This window comes from Palaemon carinicauda, chromosome 16 (assembly GCF_036898095.1).
Source record: "Palaemon carinicauda isolate YSFRI2023 chromosome 16, ASM3689809v2, whole genome shotgun sequence".
Lineage (NCBI taxonomy): Eukaryota > Metazoa > Arthropoda > Malacostraca > Decapoda > Palaemonidae > Palaemon > Palaemon carinicauda.
This window is the reverse complement of record NC_090740.1, coordinates 1390845-1418495: the sequence shown is the minus strand read 5'-3', so window position 1 is coordinate 1418495 and position 27651 is coordinate 1390845. Positions and strand designations below refer to the sequence as shown.

Sequence of the window (27651 nt, the reverse complement as noted above, 5' to 3'; positions counted from 1 at the left end):
TGTTTTGGTATAAATCTGGGAAAAAGTAAAATGTTTTGGTACAAATCTGGAAAAAAAGTAAAATGTTTTGGTATAAATCTAAAATAAATAAAATGTTTTGGTATCAATCTGGAAAAAAGTAAAATGTTTTGGTACAAATCTGGAAAAAAGTAAAATGTTTTGGTATAATCTGGAAAAAAAGTAAAATGATTAGGTATAAATCTTGAAAAAAAGTAAAATGTTTTGGTATAAATCTGGAAAAAGTTAAAATGTTTTGGTATAAATCTGGGGAAAAATAAAATGTTTTGGTATCAATCTGAAAAAAAGGTAAAATGTTTTGGTTTAAATCTTGAAAAAAAAAGTAAAATGTTTTGGTATCAATCTGAAAAATAAAGTAAAATGTTTTGGTATAAATCTGAAAAAAGGTAAAATAATTTGGTATAAATCTTGAAAAAAAAAAAAAAAAGTAAAATGTTTTGGTATAAATCTTGAAAAAATGTTATTTTCATTAGTAAAATAAATTTTTGAATATACTTACCCGATGATCATATAGCTGTCAGCTCTGCTGCCCGACAGAAAAAACCTACGGGCGGAATACGCCAGCGATCGTTATACAGGTGGGGGTGTACATCAACAGCGCCATCTGTCGAGTAGGTACTCAAGTACTCTATGTCAACACAGAACCAATTTTCTCCTCGGTCCACTGGGTCTCTATTGGGGAGGAAGGGTGGGTCCTTTAATTTATGATCATCGGGTAAGTATATTCAAAAATTTATTTTACTAATGAAAATAACATTTTTCAATATTAAACTTACCCGATGATCATATAGCAGATTCACACCCAGGGGGGTGGGTAGAGACCAGCATATATGTTAACCTTAAGAGCTAAGTATTCCGTATTTCATTTTAGCAGTTATTCAAAATAACAAACATAAAATTAATAAGTACCTGGTAAGGAAGTCGACTTGAACAATTACTCTGCCTTTTTAAGTACGTCTTCCTTACTGAGCCTCGCGATCCTCACAGGATGCTGAGCGACTCCTAGGAGCTGAAGTATGAAGGGCTGCAACCCATACTAAAGGACCTCATCACAACCTCTAATCTAGGCGCTTCTCAAGAAAGAATTTGACCACCCGCCAAATCAACCAGGATGCGAAAGGCTTCTTAGCCTTCCGGACAACCCAAAAAACAACAATAAAAAGCATTTCAAGAGAAAGATTAAAAAAAAAAGGTTATGGGATTGTGGGAATGTAGTGGCTGAGCCCTCACCCACTACTGCACTCGCTGCTACGAATGGTCCCAGGGTGTAGCAGTTCTCGTAAAGAGACTGGACATCTTTAAGGTAAAATGATGCGAACACTGACTTGCTTCTCCAATAGGTTGCATCCATTACACTCTGCAGAGATCTGTTTTGTTTGAAGGCCACTGAAGTTGCGACAGCTCTAACTTCATGTGTCCTTACCTTCAGCAAAGCATGGTCCTCCTCATTCAGATGGGAATGAGCTTCTCGAATTAAAAGTCTGATATAATAAGAAACTGCATTCTTCGACATTGGTAAAGAAGGTTTCTTAATGGCACACCATAAAGCTTCTGATTGTCCACGTAATGGCTTAGTCCGTTTCAAATAGTACTTAATAGCTCTTACTGGGCATAGTACTCTTTCTTGTTCATTTCCAACCAAACTAGCAAGGCTTGGAATTTCGAACGATTTGGGCCAAGGACGAGAAGGAAGTTCGTTTTTGGCTAAAAAACCAAGCTGTAAGGAACATGTAGCCGTTTCAGATGTAAATCCAATGTTCCTGCTGAAGGCGTGTATCTCACTGACTCTTTTAGCTGTTGCTAAGCAGACGAGGAAAAGAGTTTTCAAAGTGAGATCTTTAAAAGAGGCTGATTGAAGTGGCTCAAACCTTGCTGACATAAGGAATCTTAGTACCATGTCTAAGTTCCAACCTGGTGTGGCCAACTGACGCTCCTTCGCGGTCTCGAAAGACTTAAGGAGGTCCTGTAGACCTTTTTTGTTAGACAGATCTAAGCCTCTGTGACGGAAGACTGCTGCCAACATGCTTCTGTAACCCTTGATCGTGGGAGCTGAAAGGGATCTTTCCTTCCTTAGGTATAACAGGAAGTCAGCTATCTGAGTTACAGAGGTACTGGTTGAGGATACTGATTTGGACTTGCACCAACTTTGGAAGACTTCCCACTTCGACTGGTAGACTTTGAGAGTGGATGTCCTCCTAGCTCTAGCAATCGCTCTGGCTGCCTCCTTCGAAAAGCCTCTAGCTCTCGAGAGTCTTTCGATAGTCTGAAGGCAGTCAGACGAAGAGCGTGGAGGCTTGGGTGTACCTTCTTTACATGCGGCTGACGCAGAAGGTCCACTCTTAGAGGAAGTGTTCTGGGAACGTCTACTAGCCATTGCAGTACCTCGGTGAACCATTCTCTCACGGGCCAGAGGGGAGCAACCAACGTCAACCGTGTCCCTTCGTGAGAGGCGAACTTCTGCAGTACTCTGTTGACAATCTTGAACGGGGGGAACGCATAAAGGTCTAGATGGGACCAATCCAGAAGAAAGGCATCTATGTGAACTGCTGCTGGGTCCGGAATCGGTGAACAATAATTTGGGAGCCTCTTGGTCATCGAGGTTGCGAACAGATCTATGGTGGGTTGGCCCCACAATGCCCATAGTTTGTTGCATACATTCTTGTGAAGGGTCCACTCTGTTGGGATGATTTGACCCTTCCGGCTGAGGCGGTCTGCCATGACATTCATGTCGCCTTGAATGAACCTCGTTACAAGGGATATATTTCGATCTCTTGACCAGGTGAGGAGGTCCCTTGCGATCTCGTACAACTTCATCGAATGAGTCCCTCCTTGCTTGGAGATGTACGCCAGTGCTGTGGTGTTGTCGGAGTTCACCTCCACCACCTTGCCTAGAAGGAGGGACTTGTAGCTTCTCAAGGCTAGAAGAACTGCCAGTAGCTCCTTGCAGTTGATGTGTAACTCGCTTTGAACCGCATTCCACGTGCCCGAGCATTCCCGACCGTCCAACGTCGCACCCCACCGTCCAACGTCGCACCCCAGCCCGTGTCCGATGCGTCCGAGAAGAGAAGGTGGTCGGGGGTCTGAACAGCCAGTGGCAGACCCTCCCTGAGGAGAATGTTGTTCTTCCACCAAGTCAGTGACGACTTCATCTTCTCGGAAATAGGAACTGAGACCGCTTCTAGCGTCTTGTCCTTTCTCCAGTGAGCAGCTAAGTGAAATTGAAGGGGGCGAAGGTGGAGTCTCCCTAACGCGATGAACTGGTCAGTGATGAAAGCGTCCCTATCAGACTCATCCACTGCCTGACTGAACACCGGTCCTTCTTCAGCATGGACTGGATGCATTCTTGGGCTTGACTGATTCTGGGGGCCGACGGAAAAGCCCGAAAAGCTTGACTCTGAATCTCCATTCCTAGGTAAACTATAGTTTGGGATGGGACGAGTTGGGACTTTTCTATATTGACCAGGAGACCCAATTCCTTGGTCAGATCTAGAGTCCACTGTAGATTCTCCAGACAGCGACGACTTGACGCAGCTCTTAAAAGCCAGTCGTCCAAATAGAGGGAGGCTCTGATGTTTGCTAAATGCAGGAATTTGGCAATATTCCTCATCAGTTTGGTAAAAACTAGAGGTGCCGTGCTTAGGCCAAAGCACAGGGCTTGGAACTGGTATACAACCTTCCCGAAAACGAACCTTAGAAAAGGTTGGGAATCTGGGTGGATGGGGACGTGAAAGTACGCGTCCTTTAGGTCTAACGAGACCATCCAGTCTTCCTTCCTGACCGATGCTAGAACCGACTTTGTCGTCTCCATGGTGAACGTCTGCTTTGTGACAAAGACATTCAGAGAACTGACGTCTAGCACCGGTCTCCACCCTCCTGTCTTCTTCGGCACTAAGAAGAGGCGGTTGTAGAAGCCCGGGGATTGATGGTCCCGGACTATGACTACCGCTCCCTTTTGTAGTAAGAGAGACACCTCTTGCTGTAAAGCTAGCCTCTTTTCCTCCTCTCTGTACCTGGGAGAGAGGTTGATGGGAGTCGTTGCTAGAGGGGGCTTGCGCAAGAATGGAATCTTGTACCCCTCCCTGAGTAACTTCACAGACTGTACATCTGCGCCCCTGTTCTCCCAGGCCTGCCAGTAGTTCTTGAGCCTGGCTCCCACTGCTGTCTGAAGAAGGTGGCAGTCAGACTCTGCCTCTAGAGGACTTGGAACCCTTCTTCTTGCTCCCACGTTGATTTCCGGCACGAGCACCTCCTCTGCTGGAGGCTCTGCCACGAAAGGGCGGAATGAACCTTGACGCTGGAGTGTCCATCCTAGGTCTAGGTACGGAGGGCAAAGGGGTGACTTTGCGTGCGGATGACGCCACCAGGTCATGGGTGTCTTTCTGGATCAAGGAGGCAGCAATCTCCTTGATCAACTCTTCAGGGAAGAGACACTTCGAGAGTGGAGCAAACATCAGCTCCGACTTTTGACATGGGGTGACTCCAGCTGACAAGAAGGAGCAAAGGTGATCTCGCTTCTTGAGTACCCCAGACACGAAAGAAGCCGCAAGCTCACTAGACCCATCCCTAATGGCTTTGTCCATGCAGGACATGATGAGCATGGAAGTTTCCTTATCAGAAGGGGAGGTCTTCCTGCTCAATGCTCCCAAACACCAGTCCAGGAAGTTAAAGACCTCGAAAGCGCGGAAAACTCCCTTCATAAGATGGTCCATGTCCGAAGGGGTCCAGCAAATCTTGGAGCGTCTCATAGCCAGCCTGCGGGGAGAGTCTACCAGACTTGAGAAGTCGCCCTGGGCAGAGGCAGGAACTCCCAAGCCGAGAACTTCTCCCGTGGCATACCAGACGCTAGATCTGGAAGCAAGCTTGACCGGGGGAAACATGAAGGATGTCTTCCCCATTTGCTTCTTGGACTGCAACCACTCTCCCAGAACTCTTAAAGCTCTCTTGGACGAGCGAGCGAGTACGAGCTTCGTAAAGGCAGGAGCGGCTGACTGCATGCCTAAAGCGAACTCAGAGGGAGGCGAGCGTGGTGCTGCAGACACAAACTGGTCTGGATATAAATCCTTAAAGAGCGCAAGCACTTTCCTAAAGTCTAAGGAGGGAGGCATGGTCTTGGGTTCTTCGATGTCCGAGTGTTGGTCGTCAAGATGTGCAGCTTCGTCATCATCAGAGATACCATCGTCTGAATGTTGAGGAGGAAGAGGCAACGGAGAGGGCTGGACGGCTGAGTCCGGCAGCACGGGTGCATGCGTGGCTGCACTGGACCCAACATCATGCCACTGTTGGTCAGTCTGAGAACTGGCAACAACCAAAGCTGAGTGGGTGCGCAAAGAGTCTACTCCCGACTGTGGAAGGATAGCGGAGACCACCGTGGGTTGCGGAGGCTGACGCACCGCATCAAAACACGGCAGCCTAACTCCACCCTCCTGTTGTTGTGGTAGCTCACGCACGGCAACGGAGTGCTCCGTGCGTCTGTGAGCGTCAGCATGCGTCTGGCAGGGTCGACTGCGCACGGGTGGAGGAGCTCTCACAGCTGGAGTGTGGGAGCAGGCAGCCTCAGCGTCTGCTGGGCGCACAACCGTGGCAGGTTGTAGGCTAACGGGTGCAGCGTCAACCTTCTCCGCAGCCGGAGTGTGGGAGCAGGCAGCCTCAGCGTGAGCTGGGCGCACAACCGTGGCAGGTTGTAGGCTAACGGGAGCAGTGTCAACCTTCTCCGCACGAAACTCCTGCATAACCGCAGCTAACTGAGTCTGCATAGACTGCAGTAAAGACCACTTAGGGTCTACAAAAGCGGCAACAGACGGAGCTACTGTCCGTTGTGACTGAGGGTCTAAAACCGCGGGTGCGGCAACAGACGGAGTTACTGCCTGTTGTGGTACCACTTTGCCTCTCTTGGGAGGTGTGCAGTCGTCGGAGGACTGCAGCGAGTCCGAACTGACCCAGTGGCTACACCTGGGCCGTTGGACTAGCTCGGAAGGGACCTTACGTTTAAGAGGCCGTGAGACCTTGGTCCATCGTTTCTGTCTAGAAACCTCTTCCGCAGACGAGGAAAAAATGGGCTCACTCGTCTTCTTGTGGGTGGGACGATCTCGGTAAGATACGTCCGAAACCACGGAGGGTACGTCTGTACGCTGATTAAAGCCTGTCGAACCCTTTGGTCGTACGACATTGCTTCTCCCCTGGGCTTGGGAGCTTGCAAGAGGTCCCGGACTGGGAGGACGACAGGCACGAACAGACGCACCCTCATGCGTAACACTGACACTTTTCACTGCACTGACACTCACTTCACTTCCCACTGCACTTTTACCTTTCAACTCTCTGACGTCAGCCATGAGTTGATTGCGGTCATTCGCCAATGACTCGACTCTCTCACCTAGAGCCTGAATGGCACGCATCATATCCGCCATTGAAGGTTGATGAGAGCTAGCAGGGGGGTCGGGTGCAACCACTACAGGGGAAGGAATAGGTTGAGGGGCATGGGGAGAGGAAAAATCAATTGAGCGAGATGAACTCCTCCTGATCCTATCCTTCTCTAGCCTACGTGCATATTTCAGGAATTCTTGAAACCCGAATTCCGAAAGCCCAGCGCATTCCTCACATCGATCTTCCAATTGACAGGCTTTACCCCTACAATTGGAACAAACGGTGTGCGGATCGATAGAGGCCTTCGGAAGACGCCTTGAACAGTCCCTAGCGCTACATTTCCTGTACTTGGGGACTTGAGAAGGGTCAGACATCTTGAATTAGTCAAAGGGGGGAATTCAAAATCTATCCAAGTCGTCAACAAATAATCCAAATCCAAAAAAGAATGCAAGGAAGTATTGAAGATAACTTCTGCACAGCGATAGCTAATAACTAGAGATGAATACTTCACCAAATAACGTGAAAATCAATCCAGAAAACAAGAGCGTATTCAGTAGGTCTTGTCGGTGGCACGACAGAGAGAAAATTGGTTCTGTGTTGACATAGAGTACTTGAGTACCTACTCGACAGATGGCGCTGTTGATGTACACCCCCACCTGTATAGCGATCGCTGGCGTATTCCGCCCGTAGGTTTTTTCTGTCGGGCAGCAGAGCTGACAGCTATATGATCATCGGGTAAGTTTAATATTGAAAAAAGAATGCAAGGAAGTATTGAAGATAACTTCTGCACAGCGAAAGCTAATAACTAGAGATGAATACTTCACCAAATAACGTGAAAATCAATCCAGAAAACAAGAGCGTATTCAGTAGGTCTTGCCGGTGGCACGACAGAGAGAAAATTGGTTCTGTGTTGACATAGAGTACTTGAGTACCTACTCGACAGATGGCGCTGTTGATGTACACCCCCACCTGTATAGCGATCGCTGGCGTATTCCGCCCGTAGGTTTTTTCTGTCGGGCAGTAGAGCTGACAGCTATATGATCATCGGGTAAGTTTAATATTGAAAAAAGAATGCAAGGAAGTATTGAAGATAACTTCTGCACAGCGAAAGCTAATAACTAAAGATGAATACTTCACCAAATAACGTGAAAATCAATCCAGAAAACAAGAGCGTATTCAGTAGGTCTTGCCGGTGGCACGACAGAGAGAAAATTGGTTCTGTGTTGACATAGAGTACTTGAGTACCTACTCGACAGATGGCGCTGTTGATGTACACCCCCACCTGTATAGCGATCGCTGGCGTATTCCGCCCGTAGTTTTTTTCTGTCGGGCAGCAGAGCTGACAGCTATATGATCATCGGGTAAGTTTAATATTGAAAAAGTAAAATGTTTTGGTATAAATCTGAAGAAGTAAAATGTTGCATCTTTACAGCAATACAGTATGGGGTTTTATAAGACGCATCAATGGAACCTATGAAAATTTTAGAAGATGGAAAATTAGGATTAGAAATGAAACTAAAAGAGACTGCTCGAATGCTAAATGTGGATGAGATCATGATGAGGGGTATAAAGAGATAGTTTGGGCACTCACTTCAAACTCCCCAAGAAAGATTAGTTTGCCAATTCAACTGGGCTCCACAAGGCACTAGAAGAGTTGGAAGACCCCTGCCTACATAGCTGAGGACTATGAAGCATGAAGTACGAGATGATGAAACGGTATTAGTTTAAAAGCTCAAGAGAGAGATGACTGGCTGAATCTAACCGAGGCCCTTTGTGTCAATAGGAGTAGGAGGAGATGATAATGAAGATGAAAAGAAGTGCCAGGATTATAGAATCATCATTGTAAAATAAACTGCACCATAAGCATACACATCATATTCTTATACTTTAAAAAATTACAATCATGTGCCTGTATAAAAAATGTATTATGTAGTTCTTAAATTTATATGTATTCTCCCATATACATGATACATACAGTTACCTTCTCATGCCCAAAGCTATGAAAAAGTTAATGCTGTTGAAAAATGTTGATATATGTATTGGCATTTGAAAAAGTAGGCTATATGCAGGCCTAACTTGGCTGCTTGCCATCACACTGAACTAAACTAGAGGGGCACTCAATAGAGCGCAGACCTCCTCCGCGGCAGCTTATTTCTCGACCTTGATCCTTTGACCTTATTATGGATTAATTGGCGTGGATTTTCACAGACTCAATTATGAACCAAGTTTAAAATCTCTGTGATAACGATGTCCAAACTCATGGCTGATTATTTGAACTGGACATTTTGCTTGACTGTGACCTTGACCTTCCAAATTTTAATCATTTACAGCTTTTTATATAACAGTTAATCCCTGCAAGTTTCATTACTCTACAATCAAAATTGTGGCCAGGAAGCTGTTTACAAACAAACACACACAAACAGGTGCGGAAACATAACCTCCTTCCATCTTCGTTCGCGGAGGTAAAAATACTTGCAATGTCTTGACATATAATAATGAAATGTATATAGAAATGAAGGATAGATGATTCTGTGCCAGACTGAATAAATAATATGTACAGAAAAGTATATAAAAAGATGATAATATTGCTGAAAGCATTGTAGGGTGTTTTCCTTACATTTCCATGAGGAGAAACAGGTAATTATAAACAATTACTTAATAAACCAGCAATTCCGTGAATACTTTACCACTTAAATTTTCATTTCCATAGACGGCAACAAGTTAATAAATGACTTACTAAACCAGCAGTTCCGTAATTAATTGATACCATCTACCATTTATATTATATATATATACAGTATATATATATATATATATATATATATATATATATATATATATATATATATATATATATATATATATATAATACTGTATATATATATATTGCTTTTCAAGGTAGGCCACCTACTAAAACAGGGATAGAATTTCGTAGGCCATATTCGGAAGGTAGGCCACACACTAAATCGGCACCGAAAACTTTAACAATGTCTTTTTAAGAATGTACGATCTAAAATAGGCCGATCATACAAGTCTTAATATCTCTGACGTAGTCTTTGTATTCCAAATGAGAATTGTGAATATAATTGACAATGCATAAGCATTGATTGCAACTAGAAAGGATTAAAATGAATAAAGGTCATTTGTGAATGGCAGAGGCAAGGGATAGGATAATATCCTAGAGACTGACTATATACTTTACATTAAGGACTGTTTTCCTGGTCCTATCACACAGGGGAACCCTGTGCCATAAAGGACCTACAAGAATGTTTGTCATATACATTCTTAAGCATTTAAATATTAGACACAGTATTCTATATGTTCATTGTCAAATCCACATTATCATAGCACTTGAAAAACAAGTAAGTCTTCAGTTTCTTCATGAAAGCCTTAATATTTTCAGTCATTCGGAGGTCGAGTGGGAGTTTGTTATATAGTCTTGGGGCTGTATATTTGTAGGTTCTACAACCTACACCTAGGCCCTAATAACTTTAAAACATCTGTGACTATTCTCGTGTTGTCACAATTCGTTGGCTGCAAGATGTACAGTATTGCAATTTTTTTATTTCGTTAGTCTGGGTCTGATAACTACAGCTAGCGCGGAGGGAGTTGTAAAATCAGAATATATGCAATAAAAAATCAGATTTCATTGATAAAATAATAAAAAAAAAATAGTTGAACACTTACGCCGTCAATGCTACTTCTTGATGGGGAAGCCCTTGGCCTTGATGACCTGCTTGAGACGTTTGGGGACAGAATTGGCCAAGTTTTGACAGTGGGAATCAGGAATTTCCTCCCACACCTTACGTATGGCTACGGTCAGCTTGGGTATAGTAGAGGTGTCTTCCTGACGAAGGCGTCCCTTCATGATCGCCCATAGGTTTTCTATGGGGGATATATCTGGTGACTGACCAGGCCAATCCTCTATAAAGTCAACCTCGCTGTTTTGGAGCCAGTTCTTAACAGCCTTTGAGGTGTGGCAAGGGGCGCCGTCCTGTTGAAGGATCTCACACCCAGTTTTGGCAAAACTCTCCCCTAAATTCTCACTAAGTAGCTTGATATAGCGCTGGGAGTTAACAGTCTGGCCCTTAGGGAGTATCACTAAATTCCCTAACCCACCGTACCCAAAGGCACCCCACACCATAAGATATGGAGGGTGCTTAACACTTGTTACCGTCAGGCGGGGATCGCAAGCTGACGCAGTAGGAGACTTCCACACCTTCGTTCCCTTACTCTCACTTATACAAAACGTTGCCTCATCGGTCCAAAGGACCTTCTGCCATTGAACAAGGTCCCAGTCTTTATGTCCTTTGGCAAATTTGACACGACGGCGCCTTTGTTTCGCAGTGACGAGGGGCTTCACGCGCGCTTTCACTTTCGAGTAATTCAAGCGCTTCTGAATGTTCTCTTGAATTGTTCGGATAGAGACGTCGCTGAGAAGTTTAGGGTTATTATTTTTCAGTTCCTTAGCAGTTATGGAAGGAGTAACGTCCAATTGACGCTTTAACAGCCTCAAAGCCTTCAGGGATATCTTTAGGGCCTTGCCCCCACCATGTTTGTGAACGGGAACTTTATCACCACCGCCATCCGCACGCCATTTTTTCAAGAGTCGCGACACAGTTGCCTCGGTCAATCCCGTATGGTTCGCTATTTCTCTATTTCTCTTTCCCACTTTATGCAATTCAACCACTCTCACAATATTATCATGACTTGTACGATTTCCAGGCATCGGACAAAGGGCAGGGCACACCCAAACACAGCGCAAAATTTCACAAAAAGCGAAAAATAAATGAAGTTACGCGGACAAAAACACTCTCCACGACGTTCATTTACATACTAACGGACTCTTCCACGGCTAGCAGCAGCGTGGGTGGACGACTGAAAGTTGCCAACTAGTCGTTTTCTCTCGGCCGATTTTTTTTCACAAAATATCATATGGGTCCCAAAAACGCGGAGTGACTTGTAAAATAAAAAATTTTACAACTCTCTCCGCGCTAAGTGTAGATGGGGTACTGCACATACCTAAAACACTACTGTAGCTTTAACCCTTTTACCCCCCAGGCTCTTTGGAAATTTCCAACCCTTAACCCCCAAGGGGTTATTTTTTCCCCAGCACATTTTGCAGTACAGTGAACCCTCGCTACTTCGCGGTTCGACCATCGCGGATTCACCACTTCGCGGATTTTTTCCATAACCCATATATATACAGTAATATATATATATATATATATATATATATATATATATATATATATATATATATATGTATGCATGTATTTATGTATATATGTAGGTATGTATACAGTATGTGTATACATATAAATATATATATATATATATATATATATATATATATATATATATATATATATATATACACACACACACACACACACACACATATATATATATATATATATATATATATATATATATATATATATATATATACATATATATATATATATATATATATATACATATATATATATATATATATATATATATATATACATACATATATATTATATATATATATATATATATGTATATATATATATATATATATATATATATATATATACATATACATATATATATATATATATATATATATATACATATATATATATATATATATATATATATATATATATATATATATCTAAAGTAGGAAGATGTGATGTAGTTCTAAGGGAAAAGTATGGGAAATATGTCTGGGTAATAAGCAAAGCTCTACCTCCAGTTTGTTTCTACATTATGATCAGAGATAAATGTAAACAAAACATTGGTTGCCATTTTTTATCGTGCTTTTTAGCATGTTTAGGAAATGCATGATATAAAATCACCTTTAATATTTGTGCCTGTTTTAGTTTAGGGTACTGTAGTACATGCATTAAGTGTTCTGTACATTAAAGGGTAGTTTGTTAACAGTACTACGTACAAGGGAAGGTTTTAAAAGTCTGAATATACATGTTGAATAAATAGGTAAATATGGTGTCACTACTTCGCGGATTTTCACCTATCGCGGCCGCGACTGGAACATATCTACCGCGATAAACGAGGGTTCACTGTATATTTTTTTTAAATTGCTCTAACAGCCTTAATTTTTGTCATAGAGAGGTCAGGTTGGTCTCATTCCCTTGGAAAATGCCTGAATTTTTTCAAAAAAATTATCAAAAATATGAAAAAAAAATTTTTATAGCATTTTTTTGCAAGGATGTACCGGTACGTCCATGGGGATAAAGGGATGAGTTTTGTGAAATGTACCAGTACGTCCTTTGGGGGTAAAAGGGTTAATAGGCAGCCAGTGTAATTCTTTATATAGGAGTAAACCTCTCTATCAGTCTTCCTCCTCTATTTACTATGTTTTGTTATTTCGAACGTTGCACTTTGGGTAGATTGGGGTGGATGGGGTTCTAGTGGTCAATCCTGGTAATAGCACAGTTAATCAATCACAAGTGTCTTCATAGCATATTCAACCAGATACCTCTTTGCAAAATGTTATTTTCATTAGTAAAATAAATTTTTGAATATACTTACCCGATAATCATGTAGCTGTCAACTCCGTTGCCCGACAGAATTCTACGGAAGGGATACGCCAGCGATCGCTATACAAGAGGGGGGTGTACTCACAAGCGCCACCTGTGGCCAGGTACTGCAGTACTTCTTGTTGACACCACCTCAATTTTTCCTCGGTCCACTGGTTCTATGGGGAGGAAGGGTGGGTCAATTAAATCATGATTATCGGGTAAGTATATTCAAAAATTTATTTTACTAATGAAAATAACATTTTTCAATATTAAACTTACCCGATTATCATGTAGCTGATTCACACCCAGGGAGGTGGGTGAAAACCAGTGTACATGTATATCAAGAAGCTAAGTATCCCGTATTTCATATTATCAGTTATTCAAAATAACAATGAAATTACAAGTACCTGGTAAGGAAGTCGACTTGAGCCATTACTCTGCCTTAAATAAGTTCGTCTTCCTTACTGAGCGCAGCGTTCCTCTTAGGAGGCTGAACAACTCTAAGGTGCTGAAGTATCAAGGGCTGCAACCCATACTAAAGGACCTCATCACAACCTTTAACCTCGGCGCTTCTCAAGAAAGAATTGACCACCCGCCAAATCAACAAGGATGTGGAAGGCTTCTTAGCCGACCGTACAACCCATAAAAAGTATTCAAGAGAAAGGTTAAAAGGTTATGGGATTATGGGAATGTAGTGGCTGAGCCCTCGCCTACTACTGCATTCGTTGCTACGAATGGTCCCAGGGTGTAGCAGTACTCGTAAAGAGACTGGACATCTTTGAGATAGAATGATGCGAACACTGACTTGCTTCTCCAATAGGTTGCATCCATAACACTCTGCAGAGAATGGTTCTGTTTGAAGGCCACTGAAGTAGCCACAGCTCCCACTTCATGTGTCCTTACCTTCAGCAAAGCAAGGTCTTCTTCCTTCAGATGAGAATGTGCTTCCCTAATCAGAAGCCTGAATAGTAAGAAACTGAGTTCTTAGAACTTGGAAAAGAAGGTTTCTTGATAGCACACCATAAGGCTTCTGATTGTCCTCGTAAAGGTTAAGACCTTTTTAGATAGTACCTAAGAGCTCTAACTGGGCAAAGTACTCTCTCCAGTTCATTCCCCACCAAGTTGGACAGGCTTGGGATCTCGAACGACTTAGGCCAAGGACGTGAAGGAAGCTCGTTTAGCAAAAACCGAGCTGCAAGGAACATGTAGCCGTTTCAGATGTGAAAACAATGATCCTGCTGAAGGCGTGGATCTCACTTACTCTTTTAGCTGTTGTCAAGCACACGAGGAAAAGAGTTTTTAATGTGAGGTCCTAAAAAGAGGCTGATTGGAGAGGTTCAAATCTTGATGACATAAGGAACCTTAGGACCACGTCTAGATTCCAGCCTGGAGTGGACAACCGACGTTCCTTTGAGGTCTCAAAAGACCTAGGGAGGTCCTGTAGATCTTTGTTGGTGGAAAGATCCAAGCCTCTGTGGCGGAAAACCGCTGCCAACATACTTCTGTAACCCTTGATCGTAGGAGCTGAAAGGGATCTTACTTTCCTTAAATGTAACAGGAAGTCAGCAATCTGGGTTACAGTGGTACTGGTTGAGGAAACTGCATTGGTCTTGTACCAGCTACGGAAGACTTCCCCTTGAGACTGATAGATTCTGAGAGTGGATGTTCTCCTTGCTCTGGCAATCGCTCTGGCTGCCTCCTTCGAAAAGCCCCTAGCTCTTGAGAGTCTTTCGAAAGTCTGAAGGCAGTCAGATGAAGAGCGTGGAGGTTTGGGTGTACCTTCTTTACGTGAGGTTGACGTAGAAGGTTCACTCCTAGAGGAAGAGTCCTGGGAATGTCGACCAGCCATTGCAGTACCTCTATGAACCATTCTCTCGCGGGCCAGAGCGGAGCCAACCCACGTCAGCCGTGTCCCTTTGCGAGAGGAGAACTTCTGAAGTACCCTGTTGACAATCTTGAACGGCGGGAATGCATACAGGTCGAGATGGGACCAATCCAGCAGAAAAGCATCCACGTGAACTGCTGCTGGGTCTGGAATCGGAGAACAATACAACAGGAGTCTCTAGGTTATCGAGGTAGCGAACAGATCTATGGTTGGCTGACCCCACAGGGCCCAAAGTCTGCTGCAAACACTCTTGTGAAGGGTCCACTCTGTGGGGATGACCTGACCCTTCCGGCTGAGGCGATCTGCCATGACATTCATACCGCCCTGAATGAACCTCGTTACCAGCGTGAGCTTTCGATCTTTTGACCAGATGAGGAGGTCCCTTGCGATCTAGAACAACTTCCACGAAAGAGTCCCTCCCTGCTTGAAGATGTAAGCCAGGGCTGTGGTGTTGTCAGAGTCCACCTCCACCACCTTGTTAAGCTGGAGGGACTTGAAGTTTATCAAGGCCAGAAGAACCGCCAACAACTCCTTGCAATTGATGTGAAGTGTCCTTTGCTCCTGATTACATGTTCCCGAGCATTCCTGTCCGTCCAAAGTCGCACCCCAGCCCGTGTCTGATGCGTCCGAGAGGAGACGGCGGTCGGGTTTCTGAACAGCCAAATGTAGACTTCCTTGAGAAGAAAGCTGTTCTTACACCACGCGAGAGAAGACCTCCTCTCTTCGGAAACAGGAACTGAGACCGTCTCTAGCGTCATGTCCTTTATCCAGTGAGCAGCTAGATGATACTGAAGGGGGGGGAGGTGGAGTCTCCCTAACACGATGAACAGGGCCAGCGATGAAAGTGTCCCTGTTAGACTCATCCACTACCTGACTGAGCATCGGTTCCTTCTCAGCATGCTCTGGATGCATTCTAGGGCTTGGAAGATCCTTGGGGCCGACGGAAAAGCCCGAAAAGCTCGACTCTGAAGATCCATACCCAGGTAGACAATGGTCTGGGATGGGACGAGCTGAGACTCCTCAAAATTGACCAGGAGGCCCAGTTATTGGTCAGATCCATAGTCCATCTGAGAATCTCCAGACAGCGACGACTTGTGGGAGCTCTTAAAAGCCAGTCGTCTGACGGAGCCGGACACAAGATCATGGTACTGCTGCACAGTCTGTGAACTGTCAACCATGGGGAAGCGAGGAAGTACAGTGACAACCCGAAGCTGTCTAGACTGTCTGGGTCGTACAGACAACTCCTTATCGGGTTGCTGAGGTTGCCGCACTGCGTCACAACAAGTCACTTCTGCTGGTTGTTGAACGTCTTCCCAGTGACACACTGACTCCGTAAACAAAAAATCCTCTAACAAGGACTAAGCTTGGACTGCATGTCTTGCAACACAGCTCAAGGTCTATGGGAGCAGGTGTGGTAACAGACGGGGTTAGCGACTGAAGTGGAACCATTACCTTCCCTGGAAGCATGTTATGCTTAAATAAAAGTCCATAGGAGGCTACGCAGCTAAAGGCTCCTCTCCAAATGACAGAGTCCTCAAGGGAATATCAGAAGGAGGGAGAAAAGCACTTTCTCATCTACAGGGACCATATCCGAGAAAAGCTAAGTTCTCTCAGTGAGGGTTTCACTGGTGCAAAAGCAGCAGACTAGAAGGCAACGTTATGAAACTGCTTGACAGTCTAGTGAGTTGGCAACAACCAAAGATGTGTGACTGAGAAGCATGCGGTAAGGTATGCAGAGCATGCTGTATGCAGAGCATGCTGTATGTAGAGCATGCTGTAAGAGAAGCAGAGCATGTTGCATGGCATGTAACATTTCTCAGAAATTCCATGACCAGTGCTAGATTGAGTAATATCGCATTACTGTCCATTGAAAGTGCACGTGCCGAGGGAATTGATTAGACTGTTTTGTTGATGAATTTGATAGCCGGCATGATAATCGTAGAATTAAGCTGCACTAAATATACGATCTATAATCTACTTCACCTCAGGACAGGGAAACTCGCCCTGTTGGCAACACTGCATTACTTCATGCATGCTTGCATGGGGTTTTAATATCAACATAATATTTACATGATTCATTTTTGTTTTGAAGATATTTTGCCATATTTGCGATTTGTTAAAAATATATTGCAAGGAATACATATATATTTTTTTATTTAAGTAATACGAATAACCTCCATTATCATAATGTTTGTGTAGGCATACATGTATATGATTACAAATGCAAGTTATGAAAGTAATGAGGTGTTATTATTGTCATTTGTTATTTCAAAGTTGAATGGGAAGAGGCTCAAGTTGAGAAGAAAGTGGCAGATGCATGCGTTGAGGTGGCTGACTCATAGCATGAGGTTCCTGCCTTAAGAGTTGCGCTTGCCTCAAGGGTTGAGGTGGGTGCGCAGAGAGAGGCTCTTGACTCACGAGTTGAGGTTCTTGAGGTGTGAGCTGCGAGAGTTGAGGTAGCGGCTGCGCAGAACGCAGTTCCTGTCTCACGAGTTGAGGTTCCTGAGGAGCTAGCCTCAAGAGTCGAGGCTCTCGCCTTGAGGAAAGTTGAGGTAGCAGCTGCGAGAGCTGAGGTGGCTGCCTCAAGGATGGTAGAGGTTGTCGTACCTCAAGAGGTTGTTGCCTCGAAGATGGTCTAACTGCAAGAAAATCTTGCCTCAAGGCATAAGACTCCTGCTCCCATTGTTGAGGTTGCCTTAAGGAAGGTTGAGGTTGCTGCACAACGCTGGTAACTGGCAACTCCGAACGCGGTAAGGTAGCTTAAGGAACCTCAACTTCGTACGCCTGGCAGACTGGACTGCGGTGAGGCAGAGCGCTCGCAGGAGGAGGTGTAACCTTCTCAGCCTGAAACTCACGCATTAAGACCGCAAGCTGCGACTGCATGGACTGCAGCAAAGTCATCTTGGGATCAACAGACGATAAGGTCTGTTGAGGCAAAGCCTTAACAGAAGATGAGGTCTGTTGAGGCATCGCCTTACCTCTCTTAGGAGGTGTGCAGTCACCTGATGACTGCGGAGAGTCAGAGCTAACCCAATGACTGCATCCGGGTTGTTGAACTCTAGAGGACTGGACTTTACGTTTAAGAGGTCTTGAGACCTGAGTCCAGCGTTTTCTCCCCGAAATTTCTTCTGCAGACGAGCAAAATAAGGGCTCAATCGTCTGCGGGTGGGAGTGACGGTCTCTGTAAGACACGCCCGCAACCACCGAGGATACTTCTGTGCGCCGATCAAGGCCTGCCGAACCCTTTTGCCCTTCGACATTGCTTCTCCCCTGGGCTTGGGAGCTTGCAAGAGGTCCCGGACTGGGAGGACGACTGGCACGCACAGAAGTACCCTCACGCACAACACTGACACACTTTGCACTAATCACTTATCACTTTTGATTTTCTGTTTGCACTTATTTCACTGAACTCGAAACTTTAAGTGGTTTGTACCTGAAACACGCAATTCTATCCTTCCTTAAAAGTTAGTAATTGCGAAAACAGAATTACAATGTAACAGAAAAATCTAATGAAAGATAAATAATTCAGTGGCTGGAAAGAGACTAAACACTAGATCAAATAAACTACGTTTAAAATCTCTCACCGCATAGACAAGAAAAAACTCTAGAAACGTTTACCTTCTTCCCCTAAAGAGACTAGGGAGAAGAGCAAAAACGATAACAACGTTACTCGCTTGAACAAAACGTTTATCCTCCTCTTTCTCCCTCCGTCTCTATCTCTCTCTCTCTCTCTCTCTCTCGACTTAGAACCTGAGAGAAGAGCCCAATCATATATATCGTTAAAACATATTATTGTTAAAGGAAAAAAAACTGAAATATTTCCCAAATAAAAAGTTCCTTTATTAGAATTAAAACCATTAAGCTAAGAAAGAATGAACAAAACGCTAGAAACGGTTACTCTTACTGCAACGTGACACCGTGAAAATTCTCTCTCTATCGTAACGATAGAGCGCAAGTTGAACGTTCTGAACGTCAACAACTGCAGAGACAAAACAAAACGTTAGTTCAACTTTGAAAACAGTACGAGACTATCAAAGAAATTCTTTCAAAAACATTAAAATAGCATAATATGTTAACAGGTAAAACCGAAATGACGGGCTCAATGTTGATTAACTTCGGTACCAAGAAAAGACCGCCTACTATTAGGAAAGGTCGAATATAAACAAATATAAAAATTAATTTTAATAAGTTTATAATAAAAGGAAGTTAATCGAAGAGGCCTATAAAAGGCGGAGAGATATAAAATAAATCTATAACTTTTGTTAAGCAAAATTAAGAAAGAGAGTCTATACTCTCTTAGACACCAACACTTCCGTCTAAGGGAAGGGTCGGCCATTTAAAGGTGAAAGAGAGTTCATACTCTCTTCGTCACCATAATTAATCAAATTAATTCCAAAAGCTAGCTAAGCTAATAATAAAACTTCCTGAATAGCGAAAGCTGAAATCTTAGAGCAATACTTCACCAAAAACCGTGAATAAGACTCCAAAATTATAAGCGTATCCATGAACGTCTTGCCGGAAGCACGACAGAGGAAAAATTGAGGTGGTGTCAACAAGAAGTACTGCAGTACCTGGCCACAGGTGGCGCTTGTGAGTACACCCCCCTCTTGTATAGCGATCGCTGGCGTATCCCTTCCGTAGAATTCTGTCGGGCAACGGAGTTGACAGCTACATGATTATCGGGTAAGTTTAATATTGAAAAAGCAATGTTTCTAAGGTCCAGCAATTCTTACTATATGTATTTAAGCACTTTGAGACATGCCCAATGCCCAAGCTCCCTCTACTTTCAAGATAGGACCCGGTAAAGCCAGGCAATGGCTGCTAATGACTCAGCAAGTAGATATTTAGGCTCTGCCAAACCCTCTATGTCTCACATGGATGGCGAGGTTGCAGACACCACTAGAAAATATCAAGCTTGAGCAGGTCTCGAAACCCGCGTCCAACAGATTACCCGGCAGGGACGTTTCTGATTGGCTACAAAAACCCTTACTATTTCCAATCATTCAAGTAACCAGTATACTTGATGGATCACAGGCTCTTTTGTTCAACAAAAACATTTGACTAATGGCAAACACCCCTCATATAACTGAAGTCTTCCAATTATCTTAACCCTTTTACCCCCAAAAGGACGTACTGGTACGTTTCACAAAAGCCATCCCTTTACCCCCATGGACGTACCGGTACGTCCTTGCAAAAAAATGCTATAAAAATTTTTTTTTTCATATTTTTGATAATTTTTTGAGAAAATTCAGGCATTTTCCAAGAGAATGAGACCAACCTGACCTCTCTATGACAAAAATTAAGGCTGTTAGAGCAATTTAAAAAAAAATATACTGCAAAATGTGCTGGGAAAAAAATAACCCCCTGGGGGTTAAGGGTTGGAAATTTCCAAATAGCCTGGGGGTAAAAGGGTTAAAATACTAAAGGAGAAAAACATATATAATGTTTTTCTTGGGGAATATATTTCATCTGAATATTCATTAATGTTCCTATATCCATTTGGTGAAATAAAGGAAAAAAACATTGCATGAATCAATGATAGCCAATAGGATATGTCTGCCTTGCCATCTGTTTGATGCTGAGCCTACAGTGTACTGTATTTGCTAAGTCATCAGCAGCCATTGCCTGGCCATCCATGGTTCTACCATGATGAAGAGGAGCCTTTTGGAGCCAATCATATGTATATAGTGTCTTTAGTGCATTATTATCATTATAATTATTACTAGCTAAGTTACAACCCTAGTTGGAAAAGCAGGGAAAGGAAATAAAGAAACGGATTGAATACTGTGACTGAGTGTGCTCTCAAGCAAGAGAACTCTATCCCAAGACAGTGCAAGACTTTGGTACATAGGATATTGCATAAACCAAGACTGATTTTGGAGTGTCCTTCTAGAAGAGCTGCTTACCATAGCTAGAGTCTCTTCTACCCTTAACAAGAGGAAAGTAGCCACTGTCGCAAGGGGCCTCGGTTAGATTTCGCCAGTCGTCTCTATCTTGAGCTTTTAAATCAATACTTCTCCTCCAAGACGAATTATAAATTAACTAACAAATTTTTCAAAACCATTTTCAATCAATCAGTTTCCCGTAATAGTCATGTGATAGCAGTGGCCAAGATGTGTAAATTGGACAAAAGTAAACTTCTAAAACTCAAATTCCTTCCTAACCCGACTTAAGATGTCGTGTCTTCAAACATATGTTCCCAACGACGAACTGTACTGATTTACAAAGTAGTTATATTTTTACTATTATTATTAGTTATGCCACATAACACCCGTATTTTCAACCCTCTCGCTAAGAATACGGAAGTCTAAAGTGGTTCACAAATGGCGAGTAGGTAAGCATTCTGCATGCATATTAGGTTAGGGGAGGAAGTTTAAGTTACATGGTACTCTATGCATGCGGGAGGTCCTGTCCGTCCTTATACAAAGACACTCGTTTTCTTAATGCACGTCAAAGTATCTCTAAATGGTGCACAGGTAAAGTTATCACAAGATTTGAGAATGGGGGGAGACCAAAGGCTTCACCATCTTGAGACAGAAAATGAGCGATTTTAAGCAAGTTAGATTAGCATATGCACATAAGAGTATCGTTACTTTCGTATTCTTTTGGGGAACGTTTGTAGACTGGCTGACGCAGGTCAAATCGGGCGTAAATAAAACCAAGAAATTAAATCATTTTATTAAATAAAAAATATATTTCTTAAAACATGACCGCAATGACATTATCGGAGCGGCTAGGAACAGTTAACAAACCCGGGTTACCTTTACGTAGCCTTGTCTGTGGATGCGTCCGCCAATCTACAATTTACCTGTTATTAAAAATCTAATAAAATTCAGTAACAAACCAGTGATAGTGTATTACCATTCAATTGTGTAATACATGGTAATAATTTAGTTACTATGTTATTGGTGACGGAATGTATTATTAAGGTTCGCGTGAAAGGGTAGAACAGGGCAATTTGCACCCCAGCCCACATCTAAAAATAAGTGAGGCTTAAAGTGCTAGGTAGGTAATATTTAGAAAAATGATTCGGGAAGAATAAATGTCAAATTAATATCAATAAGGTATAAATAACATAAAAACAAGAACAAATACATCTTCAATTAGTGTTAGATTCTCGCTACTATAAATCTGGGCTGGTTAAGTTTAGGCTTAAGGTTTGAAACAAACCCAATGGATTTACAGGAAATGTCAACTTAAAATAAAACATAATAATGAATCAATATACCAAACAAAACCAAATGAAGCAAAATACAAGACCACATGACATTGCAGGAATCCAAAACAAAACGAAAATAAATATATATACCAAAGTACCTAATGATACACAAATCTCACAGCTTAAATTCGACTAAAATTCTATTCTAAATCACAATCAACTATCAAATAACTGAAATAAAACGTTAATTAATCCTTACTATCTACTAATAACACTCGACTTACATTTCATTAGAGGTAGATTTATAAATAAATAGATATATATCCCTGGAGACGTTCGCCACACATGGAACTTTCTCGGCGGTTAGGTAAATACTAACAGACTACGACTCGCAGGGTTGCCAGGTTGGCCTTTTTTCAGGCCAAAAAATCTCAAATTTCGGCTTTTTAAAAATTAGTTGGCCTTTAGTAATATCATGAAAAAATGTGGGCTTTAACTACTATATTTTTGGCCTTTTTCTAATAATGGGTTGGACTTTTAAAGCTGTGATTGATTATAAGTTGGCCTTTTCTCATTTACAAAACCTGGCAACCTGACTACGAGATTGACTCTGTAGTCTGTACGAGTCCAGGGTACGAATTGACTATTCTGGGAGGTTCGGGAAAGCACTAGAGATAAACAAAAAGATAATAATAATAATAATAATAATAATAATAATAATAATAATAATAATAATAATAATAATAATAATAATAATAATAATAGAGATTGACTCTGTATGAGTCCAGGGTACGAATTGACTATTCTGGGAGGTTCGGGAAAGCACTAGAGATAAACAAAAAAGATAATAATAATAATAATAATAATAATAATAATAATAATAATAATAATAATAATAATAATAATAATAGTGATGATGATGACAAGGCGTTTACTCCTAAAAGGATTAGGTTATTCCTCATAACATATATCTGATAGATTCACTTTAAAAAAAATAATGATAACAAAAAAAGGACAACAATAATAATGATAATGATAATAATAATATAGAAACATCAACAACAACAACGACAATAATAATAATAATAATAATAGTGATGATGATGATAATAATAATAACAACAACAACAATGACGACGATAATAATAATAATAATAGAGATGATAACAACAACAACAACAACAACAAAAACAACAACAATAATAATAATAATAATAATAATAATAGAGGTGATGGTGATAACAATAATAATAACACCACACCAGCAACAAGAAAAATGATAGCAACAACAACAACAACATAATAATAATAATAATAGAGGTGATGGTAATAATAATAACAGCAGCAACAACACCCATAATAATAATAATAATAATAATAATAATAATAATAATAATAATAATAATAATAATAATAATAATGGAGGTGATGGTAATAATAATAACAGCAGCAACAACACCCATAATAATAATAATAATAATAATAATAATAATAATAATAATAATAATAATAGAGGTGATGGTAATAATAATAACAGCAGCAACAACACCAATAATAATAATAATAATAATAGAGGTGATGGTAATAATAATAACGGCAGCAACAATACCCATAATAATAATAATAATAATAATAATGATAATAATAATAATAATAATAATAATAATAATAATAATAATAATAATGGAGGTGATAGTGATAATAATAACAGCAGCAACAATACCCATAATAATAATAATAATAATAATAATAATAATAATAATAATAATAATAATAATGATAATAATAGAGGTGATGGTGATAATAATAACAGCAGCAACAGTATCCATAATAATAATAATAATAATAATAATAATAATAATAATAATAATAATAATAGAGGTGATGGTAATAATAATAAAAGCAGCAGCAACACCCATAATAATAATAATAATAATAATAATAATAATAATAATAATAATAATAATCTCCCTTATGTAATAAAGAGGCCCTTTACGTCAATAGGCCGAAGAGGTGATGGTATAATAAAGAACAAGTGCCCGTCTGTCTCTCTCTCTCTCTCTCTCTCTCTCTCTCTCTCTCTCTCTCTCTCTCTCTCTCTCTCTCTCTCTCTCTCTCTCTCTCTCTGTTCAATGGGAGTGGAACACTTGCGTTGTCTGAACCATTCTTCTAAATTTGGCTTTGTTTTGCCCCGTGCAACTTTCATAACATTGGTTATTTCCTATCTGTTTTGTGGATTTTATTATGATGGCAAGTAGTGTTGAAAAAGGTGACAATGACTTATTGAATTTTACAAAATTCAGCAGTTTTATATCGGTATTATCATTATTATTATTATTATTATTATTATTTTCTAAGCTACAACCCTAGTTAGAAAAGCAGGATGCTATAAACCCAGGGGTTCCAACAGGGAAAATAGCAAAGTTAGGCTAAGTCGGAAATATTCTGTTTTTAAAAGAACTATAAGAAAGGTAAATTGTATTTGATACTTTCTCTCTCTCTCTCTCTCTCTCTCTCTCTCTCTCTCTCTCTCTCTCTCTCTCTCTCTCTCTCTCTCTCTCTCTCTCTCTCTCTCTCTCTCTCTGGAGTTCCTCACTTCTCCTCCTGTAGGTTGTGTGACGCACCCAACGCCAACACCCTGGAACACTATTGCCTGGAATGTCCACTTGTTAGTGACATATTACCCCCAAAGACTCACAGTAGTTGATATATGTAAAAAATTATTGACAGATAATAATTTGCTCGATGAGATCCTCATGCGCCATCCTCACTTTGGTGGAAACTGAATAATCAACTGTTTTGTAATATTAACTAAAGATTGGTACAACCTACCTACGAAATCAAACTAAGTTTAATTTGTATTCCATATGAATTCATTTGTATAACCTTTGATATATAGAAATGAGCAATATTATTTTTAATATTTACTAAATATCTGTCTATATTTTATTTTGTATTCCTTTGTATAATGCTGTAAATGTAAACAATACTGTTTTAATATGTACTTAAATGTTTGCATATACTTTATTTATTTTTTTTTATTCTTTAGGCATAACTTAATTACAATGTAGATGTAATCAATATTACTGTATTACCATGTACTCAAATGTCGGACGTCAATGGGCGCAATAATTGATTAAAAAAAAAAATCTCATTTGTACATCGGGCATAGACAAAATTATGTGCGTGTGTTTGTGTAGTTATCATGAAACTTTACTTTTAATTTCTCTCAACTCAATATTCATATTCTGGAATTATGAAAGATTACCAAGTCCAATTAACATTCTTTTCCTATTTTATTCTCACAGGAAAAAAGTTAGAGATGCTTATTATGGTAAAGAATAATAATTTTCTATTACATTCTACAAGCAAAAGAACATTTGGTAGCATATATTAAATGCAAAACTGTATGGTGAGAGGAAACTTGATTATATGTATAGGCCTACAGATGATATAACACTGGGATTTTGTGAACCTTTAGCATCCTCATGAGATTCCTTTGTGATCCCCCCAGTCTGAGAACCACTGAATACCTATTAAAAACCTCCCTGGACTGGGGTTCGAGACCCGCTCAACCTCAACAGTTTCTATTGGTGTTTGCAACCTCATCATCCTTTTGAGGTAAAGATGGGAATATGGGGGAAGCCTATAGGTCTACCTGCTGAGTCATCAGCAGCCATTGCCTGGCTCTCCAGCTGGTCCTAGTTTGGGTGGTCAGTCTCTAGGGAATTGTCCTGCTTGGATATTGCCACCGTCTCTTGCATCTGCCATTCATAAGCGACCTTTAAAACTTGAATATAATTGGCAATATGCGATGTGAAACGTTGAATGCCATCGAACGAACATGATAAAATGATTGGGGAGGTCCTATAGAGACTAGGGTTCCCCTGCTGTATGGGACCAGAAAAGCAGCCCTCAAAGTAAATAAAGTAAAGTACCTGTATTACGTATCCATTTCCAGTTTCACAATGAGCTCCACACCTTAGATCAGATTGTCATACTGTAGAAAGATGGCATTGTTGTGATAGGGTTCCCCTGCTGTATAGGACCAGAAAAGCAGCCCTCAAAGTAAGTAAAGTAAAGTACCTGTATTACGTATCCATTTCCAGTTTCACAATGAGCTCCACACCTTAGATCAAATTGTCATACTGTAGAAAGATGGAATTGTTGTGATACCAACATTGGTCCATGTCATACTACAAGGTCTACTATCTACTCCACATCTGTCCATCCGGTTCTGATAACTTGGTGAGTTATTTTAAATATCTTAAATTCTATTCTGACTTTAATGGGCAGCCAGTGTAATTCGATTAGCATAGGAGTAACCATTTCTCAGGGTAGGACACCTTTTATCAATCTTTCTCCTCTGTTTATTACGTTATGTAAACCTTTAAATTGCACTTTTGGGTGGGTCATGATAGAGAGAATTACAGTAGTCAATCACAAGCTTACAGAATATTCACCCAGATATTTCTCAACAAAAAAAACAATGTTGTTAAGTTATCAACACGACCTACTGAACAACTGAATTTCATATATTTAAAGAAAATGTTATATTAATAATAATTTCCATTTAGTGTATAGCCGTTGTTACTCATCTAAAAGTTATAAAAAATACTTTACAGAAATAATTGAATATAAATGCATGTTTAAGCTACAGTAACTGCTCAACAGATAAGATACTGTTTGGAATGTGTATCAGGACTTATCAAACTATCAAGATTGGATATACAAAGTAGCCCACTAAGAGGTGTGTTATACACGAAACAGCCAATAAATTATGTTAATACAACACCTAAGGCCAGTATTGACTTATCCTATCTTTTGTGTATCTCAAATTTTGGTTCTGGACCTGTCAAATTATAGCTTCAAGATTATGCAACCACAGGTTTCCACAATATGTCAGACGGACAAAAGAAAAAATAATCCAGACGGATTTCACATTATGGGATACGCTGTATAATTCTTCAAATATGTATGCACACATGTGTATATAATTAATAAATGTATTAGTTCTGTATGTCAAGAGGAGATAACTTAACTCAACAAGTAAATAAGTAAAATATTTTTTACTGTTAGTTTGACGTCATATGAAAAGCCTTGCAATCTTTTCCCTAGGTCAAATTTCTATGATTCTAAATGTTATCAAATATTATAAGTTGTCATTACGCATAATGCAATAATTGTACAATATAAGATATTTAATACGTAAAAAGTTCCCCAAAATAAGGAAAACATTGCCGGTAAAAATGGAATATATTCATCGCAGGATGTTCGTCTTCTGATACCAAAGACAGTACAGCACGGGATAAAATATTGCAATTGAAGCCATATAATAACAAGCAATGCTCTCGTTAAATGACATATACGAATGATAATATGGTTATAAATAGAATCTTATATTAATATAGATTTTAAAATGAGTTTTATTTAGTTGACTTGATTATAAATAAGTTGGTGATAGAAAATATATAGAAGAAAAAACAGCTGTTATTGAATGGCGGTGTTCGTGTTGTATGTAAGCAGATGTCAAACCGCTGCTGCCATCTGGCGAGCTGACGTGGCGTGAGTCGAGTACAGTCTTGCCAGATATGGGGATTTATCCCTAGATTTGGGGTGTCTGATGGGGATATTCTGATGAGTAAACCTTAATATTGTTGATATTAGTTTGCTTGCACTTATATGAAGTGTATTGA

The 27651-nt window shown here is 40.7% G+C and overlaps 2 protein-coding genes across 6 annotated transcripts in view; both read right to left on the bottom strand.

Moving 5' to 3' along the window:
• LOC137655611 (probable E3 ubiquitin-protein ligase HERC4) overlaps nt 1-26186 on the bottom strand; it is an 82012-nt gene extending 55826 nt beyond the window's left edge. For 2 of the 4 annotated variants that reach the window (XM_068389514.1, XM_068389517.1), the window contains exon 1: nt 22240-22371. The gene's annotated coding sequence lies outside the window, so the exon portion shown is untranslated. Of the gene's footprint in view, nt 1-22239; nt 22372-25893; nt 25983-26041 lie in introns of those variants that run through there. The other 2 variants (XM_068389516.1, XM_068389515.1) reach the window with 2 other exon arrangements.
• LOC137655613 (serine-rich adhesin for platelets-like) overlaps nt 1-27651 on the bottom strand; it is a 488048-nt gene that overhangs the window by 329580 nt on the left and 130817 nt on the right. The window lies entirely within an intron of this gene.